General features: G+C 46.8%; 1 non-coding gene across 1 annotated transcript; it reads right to left on the reverse strand.

Moving 5' to 3' along the window:
- Positions 1-759: 759 nt before the first annotated feature.
- LOC122097962 lies at positions 760-866 on the reverse strand. The gene has a single exon (XR_006145623.1). It is a non-coding gene; the product is annotated as a U6 spliceosomal RNA (small nuclear RNA).
- Positions 867-23,571: the final 22,705 nt, after the last annotated feature.

A 23,571-nucleotide genomic window follows, 5' to 3' on the forward strand; every position in this document is an offset into this window, starting at 1 on the left:
ATGCCAACACACATGCATGCACATGCGTTCACGCGCACACATTTTTTCCCTTCCCCTCCCCAAATTAGAGAAGCGTAAATACAAGAGGCAGATGCACCAACTTCAAATACAGAGAAAACAAGGGTTATAGCGTGGGGGGAGGAACATACAAAGAAACGAAAATTCACATCGCACATTATAAGTACGTTAGAAACAATAGCAAGAAACAAAAAACTACTTGTTTCCCTATCGTGGGGTTCAATTCCCTTAACATTATCATTTCTGTTCATATGCACATAGCTTTTGACCTTGTCTGCTTAACCCAGACATATATTCGTTATTGAAAATAAGGGAAACCATGGGACCTTTTTCTTTGGACTTGGCTTACTTCATTTAATAAATTTTTTTCCAAGTCTTTCCATTTCCTAACAAATGGGACAATGTCATTCTTTCTGATGGAGGCATAGAATTCCCTTGTGTATATACATCACATTTTCTTGATCCATTCATGTAGTGGGGACAGCTGGTTGGTTCCATATCTTAGCTATTGTAAATAATGCTGCAATAAACATAGTGGTGCTGGTAGTTTTAGTATGGTCTTGTTTGTGATCATTTAGTAAATCCCCAAAAGTGGGACTCCTGGGTCAAAGGGGAGCTTTATGTGGAATCTTTTGAGGAACCTCCATAATGCCTTCCAAAGTGGTTGAACAAGTTTACACTCCCACCAAGAATGTTGTATGGTTCCCTTGTGGCCACATTCCCTCCAGCATCTGTTGTTGTAAAAATATGGAACACACCACGAATTTGCATATCGTCCTTGCGCAAGTGCCATGCTACTCTTCTCTGTATTGTTCCAATGTTAGTGTATGTGTGGCTGAATTGAGCACAGAATATTTTTTATATCAAAAGTGCTATTGTGGGGGCTGAGAAGGTGGCTCAGTGGTAGAGCGCTTGCCTTACATGCATGAGGCCCTGGGTTCAATTCCTCAGCACCACATAAGCAAAAAGAAAAAAGCTGCAAGTGGCGCTGTGGCTCAAGTGGTAGAACGCTAGCCTTGAGCTGAAGAGCTGAGGGACAGCGCCCAGGCCTAGAGTTCAGGCCCCACGAATGGACCCCCCCAAAAAAAGTGCAGTTGGATTTTATTAAACTAGACAATTCAACAAAAAGTAAGTTCAAAAGAATTGTCATGAAATTTTAGAACCATATATTTCTTACATAAGCACAAATTTAAGAATAAAGTCAAGATTGACATGTCAAAAACAAAATAATTCCAGATTTGTTGCTCAAGAAATGTGTAGGAGGGGGATTCAATTATTCTATACAAGGCACCTGTAATAATGAACACTGCACCAAGTGTTAAGGTTTGTTAAAAGTTCTAATGTTTTAAATATATTTAATTTTGGGAATTTGTTTACATATGCCAAAATTAGGACTGTTTGGCAGGTATAAAACTTTTCCATAAAGTATTTAAGATTTATGGTAGCAGACATATACTACTAAGTATGTACATTTCAGAGTTTCGAGAAACTTTATTAATGAGAAGTTGCAAAGTTTTTGTGTAAAGAAGCAGAATGAAGTGTTAACACTTTGTTAACTACACAGGCTGTTAAAACTTTAGGGCTTCCTCAGTTTATAAGTTAATGAGGAAAAATGATGATATAAGCCATAAACAAATAATGAGAAGAGCCATAAATAGTAATCTTAGTGGATAGCTTTAAAGACTACTCATATTCTATAAAACTCTTGATGAACATCACAACCTCAGTCAGTGTTAAATGTACAGGATTATGAGAAAATAGTAAAATCTAATATGTAGTACACTTCAAATAGTGAAAACAGTAATAAATTTTTGTTTTTTATTTTATTAATTATTAACATTTAATTATTGTTTTCTTTATTTGTAGCATTGTTTTACTTGTTGAAATATAGTACAACTTTTTTGGGGGGTTCCGGTCGTGGGGCCTGGGCGCTGTCCCTCAGCTCTTCAGCTCAAGGCTAGCGCTCTACCATTTGAGCCACAGCACCACTTCCGGCTTTTTTCTTTTTCCATATGTGGTGCTGAGGAATCTAACCCAGTCCCTTATGCATGCAAGGCAAGCGCTCTACCACTGAGCCACCTTCCCAGCCCTAGTACAACTTTTTGTAAATCATCATTAGGAGGTACTTTGAGAAGGTTACTTGGATGGTCAAACCAATTTTTATAGGTGCACGTTAATTTACAAAGAGGAAAATTAAGATCAAAATATTTATTTAAAAAATTATCAAATAGAGTCTGAGTCAGAAGTTTTGATAAATGTCCACACCTAAAATTTTATCCCTAGGCTGAAGCAGCGGTATTACAGAGTTAAGGCCAAAACAGTGATAGACTGTGGTTTGTTCTTTATTTTGATTTTGTTGGTCATGAGGCATGAACTCTTGGGCCTGGGTGTTGTCCCTCAGCTCAAGGCTAGCGCTACCACTTGAACCACTGCACCACTTCCATCTTTTTTTGCTTATGTGGTGCTGAGGAATCAAACCCTGGGGCTGATGCATGCAAGACAAGCACACTACCACTTGAGCCACCTTCCCAGAAACTGTGTTTTAAAAAATCATCTAAACAACATTTGCTTTCTGCTTTGGGTAATATAATGAGAGATATAAATATATTTTTATATTTTTGTGAATGGTACTTCTAAATTTATACTAACTTCAGCCACTTTATCCTTTTCAAAGTCATAAATATCTCTGAGAGTTTGCTTCAGTGAAGATTGTTTTTGCATTTATAATTTCTTCTGAGTTATTTTTATTTTTATCAAAATAACTTTATATTTCATGTTGATTTGTTATCATATAACAAATACCTTCAAATGTACACATAGAGTCTAAAGATAGCAGTATGAATATTCTCATACAGCTCTTGTTTGTCTGTTATGCACTTCTAGTATTGTGTTATTTCTCTCTCTCTTTCACTCTCTCCCATTTCCTCTCTTTCTCTTTCATGCTCCATGTCTGGTACTTAGAATTTCGGCTGGTCTACTACTATCCTTCAGGATCCACTAGTTTTCTGGGAACATGAGAGTGACCATCAGTTACCCTTGCATTCTTTAAGAGTTATAAGAGTGACTTGATATTATTCTTTGCCATAATAAAAGGTAAAACAGCAGATCTAGGAATTCCTTTTCACGTTTACTATTATAAATTTTATCTCATAGAAATCATTGGGATGGATAAGATACTGTTAACCTGCGACCTAAAAGTTCTTTTTCTTTTACAAACAACCTTTTTCTTTTATTATCAGTTAGTAACTACATATAATGAAAACAAAGCTAGCCTATGGAAAGTGGACCGAAGTTGCTCACAGGGATGAAAAACAAAGGAATGTGGAAAGTGTGTACAAAGGATGCCCATCATAGAACACAGATCCTAGGAGCAATTTATCATGTACACTTTGTGAGAAAGACAATGTGCTGTGAACTATAGATTAAATCACTGAACAACTGATATATATATGCACATATATTTGTATATGTATATTTATTTATATATGCACACATATGTGTATATGCCCTTATATATGTACACATGTATGTTACTGTACACACAAATACACACGTACATGTACACATGTATACATGCACACATGGAGAAAGACACATAGATACAGCCAACACAAGTTTCACTAGGTGTTGAATATGCCTCAAATGGAATGCTTGGAACAAAGTATGTTCAAGATGTATTTGTCTCTAAGCGTTTTTTTACCACTCTCTTATCTCTTAAAACTTGTACATTTAGAGAGATTCCACTTGTGAAATGCAGTACAAGGGATAGCAAATCACTCAGAAAACTCAGTAAGTAAAGTTCATATGGTGTTTCCTTGCTCCCCACAGAATGCTTGCTCTTGTAGAAACTCTCAACAATCAAAGTAGAAGGAGAATGCCCTGGTAAAGAATAAAGTTATAAGGCTTTAAATGGCATCCTTACTTGAGCTTTTTCCAAAGACTGGATTCTACACATACATTTAACCAACTCATGTGAAAAGTCTTATGTGAGAAATGCTGACTAAGGTCTTGCTGATTTCCTGGCCAAGAAAATAACAAAAAAAGAAAATATTTTTAATGTTTTAAAGTTTGAGAATAATTTGTAACCTGTCAATAAATGTGTAGAACACAATTATACCAAGTAACAAAAAATGATGGTGTTTCACTTATGTGCTCTTGGCCTTGATGAGTGATTTTAGGTTTGTCTACACAAGTAGAATCAGCATAAATCAAGCTAGCACTTCTTCATTTAAGATATAAGGAAAGGATACAGGTTGACCCATTCTAACAATGAGATGTACAAGACAGTCTATCAAGGGGTGAGGGGTGAATGGGGAAGTTGGAGAGGAGTGAAGGAATGGTATGGTAGAGGAAAAACAAATGAGGGGGTAACAATGCTCAATAAGAAACATACTCATTACCTTACTTAGGTAACTGTAACTCCTCTGTGCAGTATATTTACAATAAAAAATATATATTAAAAAGATACAAGGAAAACTTCTGTACTTATAGGAAGTTGTATTTATCACTCAATATCAGTAAGGTATTGGTTTTAGGACCAAAGGTATATGAAAACTTTGGATACTCAAATTCTCTACATAAACACAGTATATTATTTACTTTAGAATCTGCCCACAAGCTAGTGCAGAGTAATTGCTATGAAAATTTTTACTACATTCTAGGTTTGAAATGAAACATAAAAATATATGCACTATCAACAGATACAAATTTTTTCAGATAAATGTTGTTTGCAGTTTGTGGATGGAATTAGGAGAGCAATTTTGAAAAGCACAAATTTCATCACCAAGACCGGTCTGCAAATTTTAACAAGGAGCTAATACAGCATCATTGAATAGTATGGAACTCCAAGGAGAAATACTTGAATTGAGACATTATCAGAAAAGGTAACCACAGGGGCTGGGAAGGTGGCTCAGTGCTAGAGTGCTTGCCTTGCAATGCATGAGGCCCTGGGTTCGATTCCTCAGCACCACATAAGCAAAAAAAAAAAGCCGGAAGTGCCACTGTGGCTCAAGTGGTAAAGCTCTAGCCATGAGCTGAAGAGCTGAGGGACAGCGTCCAGGCCCAGAGTTCAGGCCCCACAACCGGACTCAAAAAAAGAAAGAAAGAGAGAAAGAAAGAGAGAAAGAAAGAGAGAAAGAAAGAGAGAAAGAAAGAGAAAAAAAGAGAAAGAGAGAAAGAGAAAGAAAGAGAGAAAGAAAGAGAGAAAGAAAGAGAAAGAAAGAGAGAAAGAAAGAGAGAAAGGAAGAGAAAGAAAGGAAGAGAAAGAAAGAAAGAAAGAAAGAAAGAAAGAAAGAAAGAAAGAAAGAAAGAAAGAAAAAAAGAAAGAAAGAAAGAAAGAAAGAAAGAAAGAAAGAAAGAAAGAAAGAAAGAAAGAAAGAAAGAAAATGTTACCACACAAGGACTTTTTAGAAATGCAGCTGCTAGATTTTCATGGAGAGCTTTCATAACACTTTGTGAAGCACAAATCAGAACCTCACTGAAGTGTAGATGGATTTCCCTCTCCTTCCTGTCATGGTTAGTCATTATCAATCAACATATAGCTAATCTTGAATAATCTTCTAATAACAAAATGTTGATGGAGTGTTTATATGCAGAAAACCTGGGAAGGCTAACTTTTTCCAATTAGGACATTCTGTATTCTATGACCCAGCAGAGAGTAAACTAAGTAAGCATCCATTTACAGCCTTCTGAATAATTCTGATTATGCCCACATCAGTTATCTATCCATACCTGTGCCCGAGTGAGAGGATTTTAAAAGAATTTAGTGATTTACAATTTAAACTTAAATATGGAATGAAATTAATTCCAATGCATTACATTAAGATATTTAGAAACAACTGGGAAACCTAAAGGTCTATTGTTGGGTTTTCCTCCGTCTTTGGACGGACGGGGTCCGAGGAGAGGTAAATACGAAGTGAAGTGCGGCTGCTTGCCTGTTCCCCAGCCTCCCTTAGCCCAGTAGCCCAGGAGACAATCAGACTCAGCTGGGAGTAAAACCAAGCAGGAACTCGTTTATTAACAGGGAGCATCCCCTTTTTAAAGCAAAAGACTGCGTGGGAGGAGAGGAAATGGAACCAACCAATCACTGAAAGGCCACACCTTATCATGCACCTAAGCTTCCATGAGATGTTTACACACTGAACCTAAACAAATCCAGCTCTGCCCACTCAACTTCCTCTCAGGGCCATCTTTGCTATCCCCCACAGTCTATAAGATTTATTTTTATTTAAAGTGAAGGAATATTGGAATTTGGTTCTCTACAGTTTAAGAAAGTTGCAGCAGACTTGATACTTATTTAATTTTGTATATTGAAAGGAACAAAAGCCTCAACAATATGTCAATACTATCCTCTTATTTATCTATAAAGGTTTATGCTTCTGGTCTCTTAATATTAAAACTTCAAAAAAATTATCTTTAGCAAGTTGTGCAAAGGGGTTTCAGTTCATCATGTCAGTGTTGAATAGAGTGTATGTGCATTTCAATGTTCAGTGCATCTGGATCATTGTCAAACTTTCCATTTTTCTTCCTTCCCTTACCCCAACCCCACCTATCCCTTCAAGTTTCCTACTTATATTCTCACATATGTACATTGAGTGTTATAACTGTATTAGTCCACCATTTCCCTCTCCATCCTTCTGCCCTACTTCCTGTAAGCCTAGATCCCCTTTTAAGACTTGTTTCAACTTCATGGTATTTTATTAAATATCTCTACCTTTGGCATTTGGCTATGGGCTTGCCACATCCTCTCTTCCATGTTTGACCACATAAATGAGTATATTTCTCCACATTTCTAATCTCTGAATGGCTGACATAGGTCTATTTTACTATTCACCTTCTGTCCTAAATTTAGAATTGCACCTTCAGGGCCATCCTAGAGACCTTTATTCTTCTCTACACACTGAAGATGGAAAGGAAATAATTTCCATGCTCTCAGCATTATGCTATCCATCATGAATTTCCATCACTTATCACTTCAGCAGTCGATGTTTAGAGACAATCTTCAATTTCTGATGATAGGAGCACGAGTCAGTTTTAATGATGCAGATTCCACTATGTAGTGAGCCCTGTAGTCTTCTAAATTTTCAATAAATTTCGAGTAACTTTTTATTAATAATTTAAAAAGTTTTATTTCAGTATTTGAAATGCTGCCCCAATTATTTAAAAAGTTTCACAATAAGCTAGACTGAACTTTCCCCCCATTTTACCCACTAGTTCAAGTTAAGTCTCCTTTGGCTTTATTGTTTGAGAGGCCAAAGGAAGAGGGTAAACAGAGAGATGATATTACTCAGATATCTTCTTCCTCTTCTGTTTCTGCTATTCTTGTTGAGAGGAAGACTGGAGCAGGGAACAAGAGTGATGCTTGACTTCACCATACAAGGGACCATTCCTGGCATGTCAATTATTGTTTCTCAGAATAACTTAAACTTCTTACTCTTGCCTTCTCTGTAACAGTAACCTAACTATGGCTTCCTTGGTGTGGGAGGAAGCACACTAACAGGTTACTAACTGTAAACTGGTATTTTATATCTCAGCTTACTACCAAAAATATAAAGCTTTGGCTACATAAATGCAAAGGTACTGATTGTCCAACAATACCTTAGTGAGCAGTAGACAATTCTACCCAGCTACCCTCTCCTCTCATATCCTCCCTTTCACTCCCCTCCACTCATTTACCCATCCCTTCTTCCTTTGTCTCTCTCCTCCATATTAATCTCTATCTTCTCTCTTTTTCTTTTCCAGTATCAAGTGATTTGGTTTATCAGACAACACATACACAATTGAACAAATATTTATTTCTCCTCTTTTTGTGATTATTTATTCTTAAGAAGTGAGTTCTAGCACAGCACCAGTGGCTTACACCTAGATACTCAGTAGGTTCAAATTTGACAATTGCAATTCCAAGCTATTTTAAATAGATAAACCTAAGAGATTCTTTTCTGCACTTCTGGTAAAAGGAAGACGTGAAGTTATAGCTCAGGTGGTATAGAGCAAACATTGAGAATTTAAGCCCAGATAGAGCTCAAGGCCAGGAGTTCAAACCTCAGTGCTAGCACAATATTTTAAAAAAAAACTGAGTCCTTTGTCTTAGAAGGGATATTTCTCCAAAAATTCATACCCAGGGCAATTTTCAAGGTCCAAGACTATTTGTAAGGCTCTTTCACATCTTAAACCAATTCTTCTGCTTGATTCACATTATGGAAAATAGGAGTCACATTTCACATTTAAAGTATGTGCATTGCTGAACAGCTCTTCGCATTTTTAATGTAAAGGAAGCATCACAGGAATTCACCTCACTTGGGTGAGTTAGGTTTGACTCACTGACAGACTTTTGCAAGTAAATGAGGGTCTGTTTACATGTAAAGAAGTCTATACAGATGGTTTTCTAGGAGAGAGAACAAGGTAGCTGTTGTCCAAGTTTGAATCAGAGTAAGTTTATTCCTATGATATGGTAAAGAAAAGCTCATCCCATAGAACACTATGCAGACAGTAATTTCAAAAGGATTAAAAACCCATGTCTATGTTGTGAACAGCCAAGTTTTCACAAACATAAAACAGTTTCCTTAGCCATGAAAATATAAGTTAGAGCAAAGGGAACTAGGTTAAATATAGTTAATGGCTAAGTGACATGTGTAAAAGAGTTCTGTAATCACAACTAAACTATAAATTTTTCACCATGTCCCTAACAAGAATCGCTAAGATAGGCCTGCCTAAATCTGTCATAGAGGACTGGGTTCATGCAATTATCAGTTTTGTTTAGGGTCCAATATCTTCTACAGTTGCTTGGGTTGCAAACCGCTCACACCACATGCAGTGTCTGGAAAAACGTGCTGTCTTGCTAGGCACCTAAGGGATTTTTGAGCCACTGTGAATATTTATCGTTTTTTAATTATACCTGTCAGTGTGAAGTCGTTTCATGATAAGAATAATAGTTTCTGGACCCTTTGTTCCACTAACAAATCTCAGATATAAATATAGCCGGGAGCCTGTAGCTCATGCCTATAATCCTAGCTACTCAGGAGGCTGACATCTGAGGGTCACAGTTCAATGCCAGCCCAGGCAGGAAATTCCAAAGATTCTTATCTCCAATAAACCACCAGAAAACTGTAAATGGCAGTATGTCTCAAGTGGTAGAGCTCTTGCCTTGAGCAGAAGAGCACAGGGACAACACTCAAGCCCAGAGTTCAAGCCCCAAGACTGACCAAAAAAAAAAAGTATGCATATATATATATGTATAAATGATGAGATGAATTACATTTAAATATAAGTCAATATTTATGGTATACATTTAAAATATAACTATATATGATATATTTATAATATATACATATATTTATGTATAAGATCATATTGGCTTAGGGGTGTTTGTGTGTTCGTATGTGTGTTTGTGTGTGTGTGTGTGTATGTGTGTATAAGTGTCCGGGATACCTACCCTCATCTCTGTGGTGCCTCATCCTCCCAGCAGGGAGTGCATCCAGGATCTTGACCCCAAGGAAGGTGGATGGGGGAAGGTACCTAAGGTCACATCCAGGGGGATGATCCAAATTCTGTCCTGCAACCTAAGCCTGGACAGGTAAAAGAGAGGAGAGGTTTAGGGGAACATCAAGGGAAGCCCCTTACCTTTGGCTACAAGTACAGCAGAAAACTGTATCCATCTTTCTTAGTAGTCAGATAAAAGGTGTACACTGTTCATTTATTTTATGATTGCGTTAGTCTTAGGACTTGGATTCAGGGTCTGGGTGTTATCCCTGAGCTTCTTTTGTTCAAGGCTGAGGCTCTACCACTTGAGCCACAGCACATCTGGCTTGTGTGTGGATTTGGAGAGGGAGGTGATTTATGGGAGATAAGAATCTCCTGAACTTTCCTGCCCAGCCTGGCTCTGAGTCATGACCATCAGACCTCAGCCTCCCAAAGAGCCAGGATGATGGATGGGAGCCATGAGCCTCTGACCGCCACCATCCATTTATAATGCCTTAGGACCAGGGCCAGGCCACCCACACTACACCTCCTTGTTGGGAGTAGGAAGCAGACATGAGTGGGTTTGATACTTCAACAGCCTACTTATCTTTGAGCATTGTTCTGGGTCACTCTGATGTGGCTTCCTCCCTATCCACAGCAATGACTTGGCTCTGTCACAAGAACAAATCTCCTCCGGGAGGTGTCAGGTCTTGGGTCTTTCCTCTGCACCCCACCCCCCTAACCAAAACTACACTCCCCAGCAAAAGGTATTAGACATGGAGTGTTTTCATTGTCTTATAGCCAGGCCCTGACCAGATAGGTGGGGGTATGGGTCAGAGTCCCGGGATTGTGCTGGGCAGAGGGACAAGGCAACATCTCCTCATCCACTTTCCTTCAACGGTGTAGTAGAGGGATGTGGGGAAGGACTCGAGGGATGGACAAGGAATAACCATCACAGTCTAGCCGGGGCACAGAGGGGCTTACCTCATGAAGCTGGTTCAACAGCCTGAGCGAAACAGCTCCTGACACTCAGCCCACCTCCAGAATGAGAGGGACACCTTCGGTTCCAGCCACATGGGGATGCTGGGCCACCTCCTCCAGCACCTATTCAACCAGTTCCTGAGAGAGAAAGAGAGATAGAGAGAGAGAGAGGGAAAGAGGGGGGAGAGAGGGAGAGAGGGGAGGGAGAGGGGGGTGAGAGAGAGAGAGAGAAAGAGGAAGAGAGGGCCAGAATTACACTTAAGCCAGGTGCTGGTGGCTCAGGCCTATAATCCTAACTACACAGGAGGCTGAGATGTGAAGATCATGATTCACAGCTAGCCCAGGCAGGAATGTCTGTGAAACTCTTATACTCAAAGAACCAACAGAAAACCGGAAGTGATGCTGTGGCTCATGTGGTAGATCACTAGCCTTGATCTAAGGAGCTCAGGCACAGCATCCAGGCCTCAAATTCAAGCCTCACACATGACAAAAGTGGACCTCCCACCACAAGAAGTGGGCTGAATAACACTCACTGTCCTAGGAAGTATGGCAGAGAAGTCAGGCCGAGCTTCCTATCAGCTGGAGGTCATGAGTAGGTCACCTGGCTTCTCAATGCCTTATTTTCCCCAGCTGCAAGACTGAATACAGTGAAGGATCCCCTTCCTCATGGGGATAGGTTAATGATGAAAGACAGCCATGTTTTGTTTCATAATCCTATACCTGTTGCAGGATTAATAACAGACCCCATCTGAGCCCTTTCTAGGAAACTTCCTGTCATATGCTCACAGAATTTTTGAGAACCATATCTGACAGCTGCTCCCTCTGTGCCTGGCCCAGCTCGAGAGAGCCCTCTGTATTAGTCCCTTGTTTCCTCACAACTGTCCCGTGAGGAGACTGAGGTCCAATGGTCGACATCCAACCCAGAGCTTCACCTGTGGTCAAGAATTGGCTGCCGTGGACTAAGAGATTTGGACAATCCATCTGAAATGATAACTGAGTGGGGCGCTAAATGTCTAACACCCCCACCCCACACACACACAAACACACCTCCACCGTCCTTTGCAGGCAAAGATGTTTTAATTTCTTTCTTTTCGTTGGTTGTGGAGCTTGAACTCTGGGCCTGGGTGCTATCCCTGAGCTCTTCAGCTCAAGTCCAGCACTCTACTACTTGTGCCACAGCACCACTTCCAGTTTTCTGGTGCTTTATTGGAGAGAAGAGTCTGAGGGTCTTTCCTGCCCAAGCTGGCTTTGAACCGCGATCCTAAGATTCAGCTCCTGAGTACTTAGGATGACAGCCATGAGCCATTGGCACCCAGCCAAAGATACTTTTCCATGCCTGTCATCCTATCCTCTCAGGAGACTGAGATCTGAGGACTGCAGTTGGATGCACCCTTGGCAGCAAAGTCATTGAGAACTCTTACCTCCAATTAAACACCCAAAAACGTTGCAAGGGGAGCTGTGGCTCAAATGGTAGAGTGCTAGCTTTGAGCATAAAAAAAGGGATGGGACACAGGCCCTAGTTTTAAGCTTTTTCTAGCATTGATGCACCTAAGAAAAGGAAGCAGGTGAGCACATGGGAGCTCAAAGCTCACACATAATACTCAAGACTCACAGAATAGACCCCATCCTGCTCTGATTCTCTAGATTCTATGTCCTAGATCATGGCAGTCTTAAATGAGACTGACCATGCACCAAGTCAGGACATTCAAGTACAATCTCATACTGAGGATCCCATGACCTCATCAAGGACTCAAGATCTCTCACTGTCCTGCCTCGACACTGGGCAGTCAGGTGAGATCTAGTTATACAACTACAGGATATGGGAATGAAAGGATTTCTCAGCCAAGGGATGCAGACTGGAGGGATCTAGGTCCCTCTCTCTCAGGGAGGAGAAAAGGGCCCATCCATCCCAGGAATGTTCCTGGGTTGTGAGTATTCTCAAAGAAACAACCCTGCTCCGAGCCCACTGCCTCTGGTTTTCCCACTAGCCTCGACCTTCAGTCGGCCCTCTCTGAATCCCAATCTGCCATCTAGATTAATGGCTGAGCAAGCAAAGAGACGCACCTCTACCTCTGAGGATGGCAGTCACGGGGACCTAGAGTCCCCTAAAGGAAGTCTGAGGGCAACACGGGTCTGACTCTCGCCCTCATTCCCTGGGTGTCCTGTTCCAGTGGCCCGCTTACCTCTGTCTCTGGTCGAGGAATGAACACTGGGGGTGTCATCTTCAGATTTAGCCAGCAAAAGTCCCAGTCCCCAAGGATGTACTGCACAGGCATCCTGCAGCGGATGACAGCCAAATCGTCAACGGTGAACCCAGAGTGCCAGGACTTTTCATAGGCATGTGGCTGGGTCAAAGGCTCTATCACTGATGGTCTAGGTTGTCAGGTGAGGTCATGGCTCCCATGGCCTGACACACTTGATCTGGGATTGTCCTCCCTCTTCATCTTCCTGCTGATCCCTTGCCACCCCCCTCTTGACACTCCCTCACCCTATACCTCCCTAGCCATTGGACAGTTTCTTCTTATCTGACCAGAAAATAAACTTGGTGAGCCAGGGGAGATTGAAACTCTGTGACCCACTCTGAGCCCTAGGGTCTACCCGAGGCTGTTTCCCTCTGCAGTCAGCGACCACTCAGATCTTGGATGTCATGAAGTTGCTGATGTCATGAACGGGTCAGTAGCTTGGTCCTACATACTAGCTTTAGGCTCAGAAACTGTCCCCACAGATATTGTGAATGGTTGGCTCCCTTGATCCAGGGACTCCAAACCAAGGCTTGCATGCTCCCTTCTTCCTTCCTTTCCTCCTTTTCTCCCTCCATCCTTCCCTCCTCTCTTTCTTTTTCCTTTCTTTGTGTCACTCCTGGGCTTGAACTCAGAGCCTTGGTGCTGTCCCTGAGCCTTTGTATTCAAGGCCAACAGTCTACAGCTTGAGCCTATTTCTGGCATTTTCTTTTTGGTAGTTAGTTGGAGATAAGAGTCTTACAGGCTTTTCTGCCTGGGCCTTAAGCTTCAATCCTACTATTTCAGCCTCCTAAGTAGCTAGGATGACAGGTGTGAGGCACCAGCATCCAGCTCAAACCAAGATTTCTTCATGTGCTGTGGAACCAGAACTGGAACCTTTCATCGTGTATGACCCCCTCCCCTTCCCTCCCCCCCCCGCCAGGACCTGGCAAACACTGTAACGGTTTGTTGGTGAATGACCATCTGTCTATGACAATACTACAGAAAAGTCCCATCCAATTCAGGTAAGCATCCTGGGTGGGGGTAAAGCCTGATGTAGCTCTCCAACAGTTCTCCCTCCTCCCTCTTCCCACCCTCTTGGTGCCACCACACTTAACTGTTTTGGTTCTAAGGACATGAGCCATGATGTACTCACTGGATTCCAGGGCCTCTGGGATGCCTATCTTCTCAAGGATCTCTGTACAGCGGCTGACCAGCTCTGTGGCACTCAATTCCCCACTCAGCTGTGAACAAGGTTGCCCTGAGGTGAAAGCCTGGCTCAAAAGGCCTCCTCTCCACTCCCTGGGGCCAGACAGGATGGTCCACCATATCCGGCCCCCAAGTTTCATGTTCCAGAGATAGGACCCCTGAGGCATCCCAGGTCTCTGAATTTCCCAGAGTCCAGGACAGGTCCTGGGAATTGTCTCTACACACAGCTAGTAGGCTGCAGATGGCGAAGTCACAATCTCTGCTCCCCACAACATCCTCAACTGTGGTGGTCACCCTAGAGAGAGCTGGAGAAGAATCGGCAGCTGCCGGAGAAAGGCAGTCAAGGCACAACGTTCATAGCAGGAGACCATCTGGCTAGGGAACTCTGCTTGTGCTGCTTTGAACGTCATTGTTTGGTAGCTGAAATGGTCCATCTAATTTGACCCAGAATCCCAACATTAGTTAGAAATTGCCAGCTTCAAGGAAAAACCCTGGAAAAGCTGGCATTTCACATGTCCCAATCAAACTTAAAGGGTTCCATAGTTAGTGGTCCCCTTTTCCTTTCAGACAGCCTACAGCAGGTTATAGAAAATGGCATTCAGAGAGCCCTAGCTAACTGTCATGTCCTGATCCCAAGTAGTCTCCAGCAGAGGGAACATACTTGCCTACCATTGCGCAGCTGGAAACAGCCCAAGAGGGACACAGCTTGGAGTCTGCAGGACTCCAGGGAGGACTGCCCACCAGTGCACTGCCCCTGGAGGGAATCCATGCCACCATTGGGGGCCTGGAGCCCCATGCCAAGATGCCCACGTACACCGTCAATACCCTGGGTAAGATTCCCCTCTCATCCTCAGTCATGGTGAACCATCTGCCACGTCACACTGATCATAACTTCCCAGACCCTCTTAGCTTCACAGCCCCTGCCCTACTACCTCTCATCTCGTTCCCTATTTATGTTTGGCAGACACATTCCCAACCTTGAATTAGCTCCAACTATACACACCACAGCAGACTGTCTGGCTGGAAGAGTGCGGCTATGGTCACAGTAGCCTCATGAGCCTTCTGGCTGAAGACAGAAGAGCAGGTGTCCACACTGGTCTGTGGTTCACACAGGCCTCCTAGGGGAGACCCACGCAGGCCCAGCAGTTACTGTGGGCTGCAGGAAAGGGGAAGAAAGAGGTGGAAAGGAACATCTACTGAAATCTTCCCTAAAGGAGCCATGAAACGGTGAAAGAGAAAACAAAAATTGTGGCTGGTCTCCTAGTGGGCATTAATGAAAAAAGAACAACAAATAAAATGCTTTTGCTCTTTTTAGACATGGTGACTTAAATATATTTTCATTGTTCTCATCCTCCTTGCTCTCCCAACACACACACACACACACACACACAAACACACACACACACACACACACACAAACACAGATTCAGAGCAGTGCCTCTCCGGATTTTTTTTTCTCATCTGGGCAATGTACCAGCTTGGGTACAGGGGTTCCCTTGTCAGAACCAGGGCAACCACGCAAGGGGAACAATGCTCTAATAATGTAGAACCACCCTGCCTCCCCGTTTCTCCAGGGCCAGACTCTTCCCCTTGAGAACAACCAGCCTTGACTTCCCATTCACCAAAACCCTAGGCCAGGACGCTGGGTGAAGGAGTCCTGAGACATGTGGCTCCTCAGAGCCTGGACAGAAAACAAAGCAGGGAGTCATGGTGCCTCCAGAGAGGTATCTGACCTGGGGTGGGGGCGTTGTTGGGGACTTTGATGGGGTTCTAAAGGCTATATACATGGATAGACTCCCTACTTTCAGCCTATATACTTCGGGGCGACTTGGCAGATCTTGGGGAGGACGAGAAGACCAGATGGACTGGGAGCACTAGCAGAAGCTGGCAGAGCTGGGAAATGTGATCACCCAGTCAGAACTGTTGACAGCTGGGGTTGGGGGTACAGGCTGGGTGTATGTCTGTCAGAAGGGTTGTGTATTTCTCCCAAATATCCACCTTCTATCTGACCCCAGTGCCCTCACCTCTCTAGTGGGCTCTTCTGGGAATGTCCTCAGGTGAAAGGGTGACTGAGCACAGAAGACAAGGGCTCACACAGCAAGGGAGGGGCCTATCTTCTTTATCCAACACCTCCCTCCCCAGCAAAAATGAAAAGACCTAAGAAGGCAGGTGTGGAGGTGCTGCTCCCACCTCTGACTAAAGCCACAGGTTCCCACCAGGGAGAGGAAGGGTGCAGATGCATGGCTGTGTGGCTCCCACTGCTCCAGCCAGGGGCTCTGTGGTGTCCCTGGATGGGTGCTCCTCACCCATCCTTGCAGCTCCCATTTTCATAGGACACTGGACGCTAGGGATGGGGGTGGGATCCTCAGGTCGACACCCAGCTCCAACCCCCACCCCTGGGGTGCATTTGTGGCAGAGCCAGGGCGGACTGTGGGGTGCTGGGGAGGTGCAGGCAGGACAGGAGAGGGGAGGCGAGAGGCTGAGTTCCGGGTCTGCGGGGGTTGGGGGGAAGGGGTAGAGTGGTGGAGTCACAGGGTGCAGGAGTCACGTGAGGTGCTGTCCCGCAGGGCGGCCACTCACGTGTACTGCTGGAAGAAGCTGTAGGCTGTGACTCTGGGTGCGCACCCTGAGTCTGAGGGCCCGGGGCGGGGACCAAGTCAGGGCCACAAGCCAGACAGGGGTGCGCCATCTCCACCAGGTGACTGCAAGAGGCTCCACCAGTCAGAGCCTGCAGCACGTTTGAAATGCAGCACTGCTGGGAAGGGGCGGGGGCGTCTGCTGGCGCGTGGTGGGGCAGCTCTCAGCCTCTGCTCCTTCTCCTCAGCGGCTGCAGGCCCCTCAGTGGCCTGGTCCCCTGTGGCTGCTGCCTCTGCCTCAGCAGCTGCTGACTCTGCCTTGCTCCCCGAACCGGGACCTCAGACTCAGGGGCGCCATGGCTGCTGCAGGGGCTACGCGCGGCCATGGCCTGCCATGCAGGCTCCACATGCTCTATGCAACCAGGACCCACGCAGTGACCTGAGCAGCCGCCAGCCACTGAAGCCATTTCCACTGGTGCTTGTGCTCATGCTCACTCTTCTCCCAGCTCTCTTTCTGCCCCATACTCCTCTCCTGGGCCACCCCGCCCCTGCTGTGCACATGCCCCAGCCCCCTTGGGCCTCTGGCCATTGCTGCCACCAAAGTGCGCTCCTGGGCCCCGCCCCCTCCTCCCCTGGGCCCCGGCCCCCAGCCCTGGCCACAATTGCAGCCCTGACTGGGCCCTGAGTTTTCTAGACCATGGCAATTGCAGCCTTACCTCAGCTCAGCACTACCCCCCACCCCCAGTACTTGCCCGGGGATTGAATCTCCCCTCAGCCCCACCGCTGGAGGAGACTCTCTTCCATCCCCCTCCACTCCACACACCAAGCAGGTGCATGGTGAAATTTGTGTGTGTATGTGTGTTTGTGCTTGTGTGTGTGTGTGTTGGGGATAACTATCTCTCAAGGACTCAGAACATAGCACCCTTTGGGGTGACTCAGCACACAGCACACTTCCAAAAACAGCACAAAGCACCATGTGTAAAGGACTCAGCACACAGCTCCCTTTGAGGACTCAGCATGTAGTATGCTGGGTAGAGTACTCTGCACACAGCACCCTTTGAAGGGCTGAGTATAAAGCACCCTGTGTAAAACATCTAGTGCACAGCACCCTTCGAAAAACTCAGCACATAGAACAATTTTGAAGGACTCAGCACATACCACACTGTGGAAGCACTCAGCACAGAGCACCATTTGAAGGACAGTACAGAGCACCCTGTGTAAAGGACTCAGCACACAGCACTCAAAAAACTCACCTCATCCCTCTCTTCGCAAGGGCTCAGCACATAGCAGGACCCTTTGGGATGCAGTAGCTCACCACACTTTTTGAAGGACTCAGCATACAGTACGTTGTGTAATGGACTCAGCACACAGCACCCTTTGAAAAACCCAGAACAGCCCACTTTTCTCAGGGACTCAGCATATAGAACCCTTTGGGATGACTCACCAAATCTTTTTGAGAACTCAGCACAAAACCCCCATGTGGGAAGGACCCAGCAAATAGCACCCTGTGAAGGACTCAGCACATAGCTGTATGTCACAAGTTCAGCTGTCATTAGAATTAGGGTGCTTTCTTCAGTATCACCATTCTTCAGAAACACTTCACAAATCCTACTAGTTCACAGTTAGACAACCTGTGTTTTATGGGGGAAGGTCAGCTGGGGGTCTTGAAGTCAAAGCTTGGGGGCCCTGTCCCTGAGCTCTTTGGTTCAATGCTAGAGCTCTACCACTTGGAGGCACAGCTCCAATTTTGTTTTGGGGGGTTGTTCTTTGACAGGTCTTATAGTGATAAGTAAGGCCAAGTTGGGGTATCTGTAGGCAAAGGCTCTTAGCTCAGCCTGGAGCTGACCTCTCCCTTTTTGTGTCCCTGGTAAGCCGGGCCTCCTGGAGCTCGCTTGGCCTAGGGTGGAACAGACCTGCTCTGGCATGAGCAATCAGGGTGAGCAAAAGTCAGCTTGGCCCTGGTCACTTCCTCAAATTGAACTCTAGAGAATGATGGCACGGGGCCACATGTTTCACATCTGGCCCCCAGGGTGCAGGAGTAGCCCACCATAGGGATAGTATTTGAGAGTTGTGTTTACTCTTGCTTCCTTGGGGGGCCCCATCATGATTCAAAGCCACCCTGGACAGGAAAGTCCTTGAGAATCTTACCTACAATTAACCATCAAAAAGCAAGTGAGGCTGTGGCTCAAGTGGCAGAGCACTAGCCTTGAGCAAGAAAACTCAGGGATACAGCCTAGGCCCTGAGTTCACACACACACACACACACACACACACACACACACACACACACACACACACACCACGTGCATGCAAAATCAGAGATTTCTACACTACAATCTTTTCCCCACTAAGCCTGGTGGCTGCTGGCCTAGGTGTTTGATGCATACACCACCACCTACTTCCTATTTATCTGAGGAATGGTCATATGGGTTTGGGAGGGGGGAGAATCATCCTAGCTGAGAATGTGGCTCAGTGGTAGAGTGGTCATCTAGCATGCCTGAAGCCCTGGGATCTATTCCACACAGAAAAAGCTGGAAAGGGAGGTGGGGCTCAACTGGTAGAGTGCCAGTCTTGATCAAAAAGAGCTCAGGACAGTGGCCAGGCCCTGACTTCAAGCCCCAGGGCTGCAAGAACAAATCTTTGTTGAAGGCCTTATATTTTGCTTTGAAAACAATTTATTCTTTGTGATAAGCATAACATGGGCCTCTTTCCTGGCCACCAATGGGCCATTAGATATCTCTTGAGTTTGGCTCACCTCCCGGCAGCCTCTGCCTTACCCGACCCCCAGTTTAACCTTCCCATCACCCGGCTGATGGAGGCCTGAGAGAAACCCACCTGGCCACCTACTTCTGGTGGCTGCCAAGGCTTTTGAGAGTCAGTATGTCACATAGAGAGTCATCATCCGCAACAGTCTACAAGAGAAAGTGAGGGAGCACGCCTCCCCTGAGCCTGGGAGCTGTGGGCGGATCTGGATGTGCGGCATCTGGCGCAGGACGTGCTCCTTGAGGGAGTCCACTACGGGGTCAGGAAGCTGACCTCTCCTCTGGCAGTTTCCATGCTGTCTTCAAGTTGCAATTCTTCAAAACCTTTCTGCTCCTCCCTCATTTCACCCACCACAGGCCCTGAGGCGTCTGAAGCAGTGCTGGTGGTGGGGAGTTCAGCCTGTGCTGGCATCTGAAGACTGCTGTGTGTGCCTTCCCTTGTGAGGAGTGACAGCAGCTCCTGCAGCACTCTCCTCCTCTCCATCTTCTCCTGGGACAGCAAGTGCATGCACTGGGCTTTCTCCGAACACAGCTCATTCAGGACCAACATCTGCTCTTTACATACCATGAGGGACTCCTCAATGATTTGGATGTGTGCCAACAGCTGGCTGCATCAATGGGGGAACTCACCTGCTGGACTCTGGAAGTCTACCTCATCAGGCAGGTCATGGACAAAGCAGATTTTCTTCTCAGATGCCCATGTGTCCTGCTTCCCATCCCCATGCATGCTGTGGTGGCAGCTCATGGGGCAGAGGGCCTGTGGCTCCAGCTCAGTCTGGCACTGAGCTGCTGGGTTGGCCAGGGGGTGCCTGCAGCTGGCACACACTCCTGTGGCAGGATTTTCCCCCTGTGGATCTCAGCCTCCGAGTGTTCTAACAGAGCCTAGTCCATCTACCAGGCAACATGGAATGTGGGCATGGCCACCATTCTTGTATCCCTTTGGTCAGAAAGAACCATGAACTAATGGTGTGGACAGAATCCTGTGATGCAGGCAGAATGGGCAGAGTCAAGATGACAGTGGCTCCCCCAGCCCCTTTCCCAGGGAACTCTGTCCAATTCAGCTGGGGACAAGAGGGTGACATGCTTTAGCTGGATGGCTGCACAGATTGTTGTGTATGTCTGTTTGTTGCCAGTCCCGGACCTTGAACTCAGGATCTGGGAACAGTCCATGAGCTGCTTTTGCTCAAGGCTAGCCCTCTACCACTGGAGCCACAAGGCTCTACTTCTGGCTTTGTTGGCACTGAAGTTGGACAGGGGTTTCAAGGACTTTCCTGCTTAGGGTGACTTTGACAATAGCCTTGTAGGTTTCAAGGAGGACCTGTGCTGCTGCTGCTGCTGCTGGCTGCCCTGCTCTGCGGCCTGGGCCCAGGAGGCTGGGGTGAGGCCTTGGTGGTTTCTAGTCCCCCCACCCTCTTTGGTGGTTTGTAGTTCTCCCCCCTTGGTGATTTCTAGTTCTCCCCTTGGTGGTTTCTAGTTCTCTCCTCTTTGGTGGCTTCTAGTTCTCCCACCTTGGTGGTTTCTAGTTCCCCCCAGTTTGGTGGTTTCTAGTTGTCCCTCTTTGGTGGTTTCTAGTCCCCCCCCTTGGTAGTTTCTAGTTCCCCCTCTTTGGTGGTTTCTAGTTGTTCCTCCTTGGTGGTTTCTAGTTCTCTCCCCCTGGTTGGTGGTTTCTAGTTCTCTCCCCCAGTTTAGTGGTTTCTAGTTCTCTCCCCGTGGTTGGTGGTTTCTAGTTCCCCCTCCTTGGTGGTTTCAAGTTCTCCTCCAGTTTGGTGGTTTCTAGTTCTCTACCCCTGGGTGGTTTCTAGTTTTCTCACCTTGGTGGTTTCTAGTTCCCCCCCAGTTTGGTCGTTACTAGTACTCTCCCCCTGTTCGGTGGTTTCTAGTTCTCCCCCAATTTGGTGGTTTCTAGTTCCCCCCTCCTTGGTGGTTTCTCTCCCCCTTGGTGGTTTCTAGTTCCCCCACCTTGGTGGTTCTACTTCCCCCCCAGTTTGGTGGTTTCTAGTTCTCCCCCCCTTTTTGGTGGTTTCTAGTTCTCCCCTGTTTGGTGGTTTCTAGTTCTCTCCTCAGTTTGGTGGTTTGTAGTTCTCCCCTCTTTGGTGGTTTCTAGTGTCCCCCCCTCCTCTCCTGGTGGTTTCGGGTTCCCCCCCATCAGGGCCTGGGGCTGGGCTGGGGTTGTGGGGTGGGGAGGTGGCAGTGGATTTTCAGGTTGGGCCAGGTTGTTGGAGGCCGGGGCCTTGTCCTGTTGGCCTGTGTGTCTCTGTGTCTGTCTGTCTGTCTGTCTGTCAGTCTTCTCTCGGTCTGTCTGTCTGTCCATCTGTCCATCTGTCAGTCTGTCTGTGTCCCTGTCTGTCTGTCTGTCTCTGGGTCTGTCTGTCCATCTGTCCATCTGTCCGTCAGTCAGTCTGTCTGTGTCGGTCTGTCTCTCTCTGGGTCTGTCTGTGTGTCCATCTCCTCTTGGTCTGTCTATGTCTGTCTGCCTGCCTCTCAGTCTGTCTGTCTCCTCTCTGTCCATCTGTCTTCCTTTTTGTCTGTCTGTCCGTCTGCATCTCAGTCTGTCTGTCTGTGTCTCTGTCCATCTGCTTCTGTCGGTCTGTCGATCTTCTCTCAGTCTGTCTGTCTGTCTGTCTCCTTGCAGTCTGTCTGTCTTCCTCTTGGTCTGTCTGTCCACCTAGATGTCCATCTGCTTCTCCTGTCTGTCTGTCCATGCGGTCTTGGTCATCCGTCCATCCCTTGTCTGTCTGTCTGTCCCTCAGTCTCTGCATCTGTCTGTCTCTGTCTGCAGGTCAGTCTGTGTCTGGGCCCCTGCCTGTCCATGTGTCTGTCCGTGTGTGTGTGTCCATGTTTCTGTCTGTCCATCTCCTCTCTGTCTGTCTCATTGTCTGTCTGTCTGTCCATCTGTCTCTGGCTCTGTCTGTCTGTCTATCTGTCCATGTGTCATCCTCTTGGTCTGTCTGTCTGTCCGTCTGCCTCTCAGTCTCTCTGTGTGGGTCTGTCTGTCCTGTGTCTGTCTGTCTGTCTCCTCTCTGTCCATCTGTCTTCCTCTCTGTCTGTCTGCCTCTTGGTCTGTCTGTCCACCTGGCTGTCCATCTGCTTCTTCTGTCTGTCCATCTGTCTGTCCTGTCTTGATCATCTGTCCATCCCTTGTCTGTCTGTCTGTCCGTGTGTCATCCTCTCGGTCTGTCTGTTCGTTTCTGTGTCTATCTGTCTCCCCATCCATACGTCTGTCCCCAACAACTGTCCTCTTCCCCCCTCAGGCCAGGCCGACTTTGACCTCGCCGACGCCCTGGGTGACACCGATGAGTCCTGACCTCTCACCTTTCCCCCCCCCATGGCTTCACCCTGGCCGCTAGGCCTCACGTGGGGCCTTGATCCAGCTGTGGGCCTGAATCCCATGTGACCCTTTGTGACCCCCTGAGACCTTGGGATCAGGGGTTGGGGGGTCAGGGGAGGTCAGGGGTCACCACCCTCTCTCTCTTCGCCTGCAGATCCCACCCCGAAGCCCATCTCGGATGAGTGGGGTCCTCCCACACACACAGCAGGCCCACCCAGGGTGGGGAAACTGAGGCACGGCCCACTCCTGACACACAGGGCTGTGCCCACAGCTGCCTGACCCGCCCAGGCCGTGACCCCCGGGTCGGGATGGAGGTGAGCGGGGTCAGGGGGTTCAGGGGGAGTCAGGAGTCAGGGGAAGGAGGGGGATAAGGGGAGGGGGGAGGCCGGCCTCCATCCTCCCTCGCTCTCTCTCTTCCCGCAGACATCTACCTACCGACGCCGGCCTCCACCCCAGCCCCAACCCCCGCCAGGCACAGGAGGTGAGGACATGGAAGGGGGGAGGCCCGGATATGGAGGCTGGGGATGGACAGGCCTGGATGTAGAAGCCTGGATGTAGGGAACCCAGTGTGGAGGCCCGAATTTACAGACCCGGATGTAGGGACCCAGACATGGGAATCTGGATGTAGGGACCCGGATGTGGAAGCCTGGATGTAGAGACCCAGATGTGGAGACCCCAGTGTGGAGATCTGGATGTAGAGACCCGGATGTGGAGACCCCAGTGTGGAGACCCGGATGTAGAGACCCGGATGTGGAGACCCCAGTGTGGATTCCTGGATGTAGAGACCCGGATGTAGGGACCCAGACATGGGATCACGGATGTAGGGACCTGGATGTGGGTACCCCGATATAGGGACCCAGATGTAAGGACCCGGATGTGGAGGCCGAGCTCCCAGGGCTGCGTCTCTCCTCCCCATCAACCCCAGGTGCTGGCGACGAACACGTGATCCACGGAGACCCTCCAGGGTAAGTCCCGCCCCCTCGGCCGACCCGCTTCCGGTCCCCTCCTGATCTGGGCCCAGG

The sequence above is a fragment of the Dipodomys spectabilis genome, unplaced genomic scaffold (genome assembly GCF_019054845.1).
Source record: "Dipodomys spectabilis isolate Male_0828 unplaced genomic scaffold, ASM1905484v1 ptg000443l, whole genome shotgun sequence".
In the NCBI taxonomy this organism is placed as follows: Eukaryota; Metazoa; Chordata; class Mammalia; order Rodentia; family Heteromyidae; genus Dipodomys; species Dipodomys spectabilis.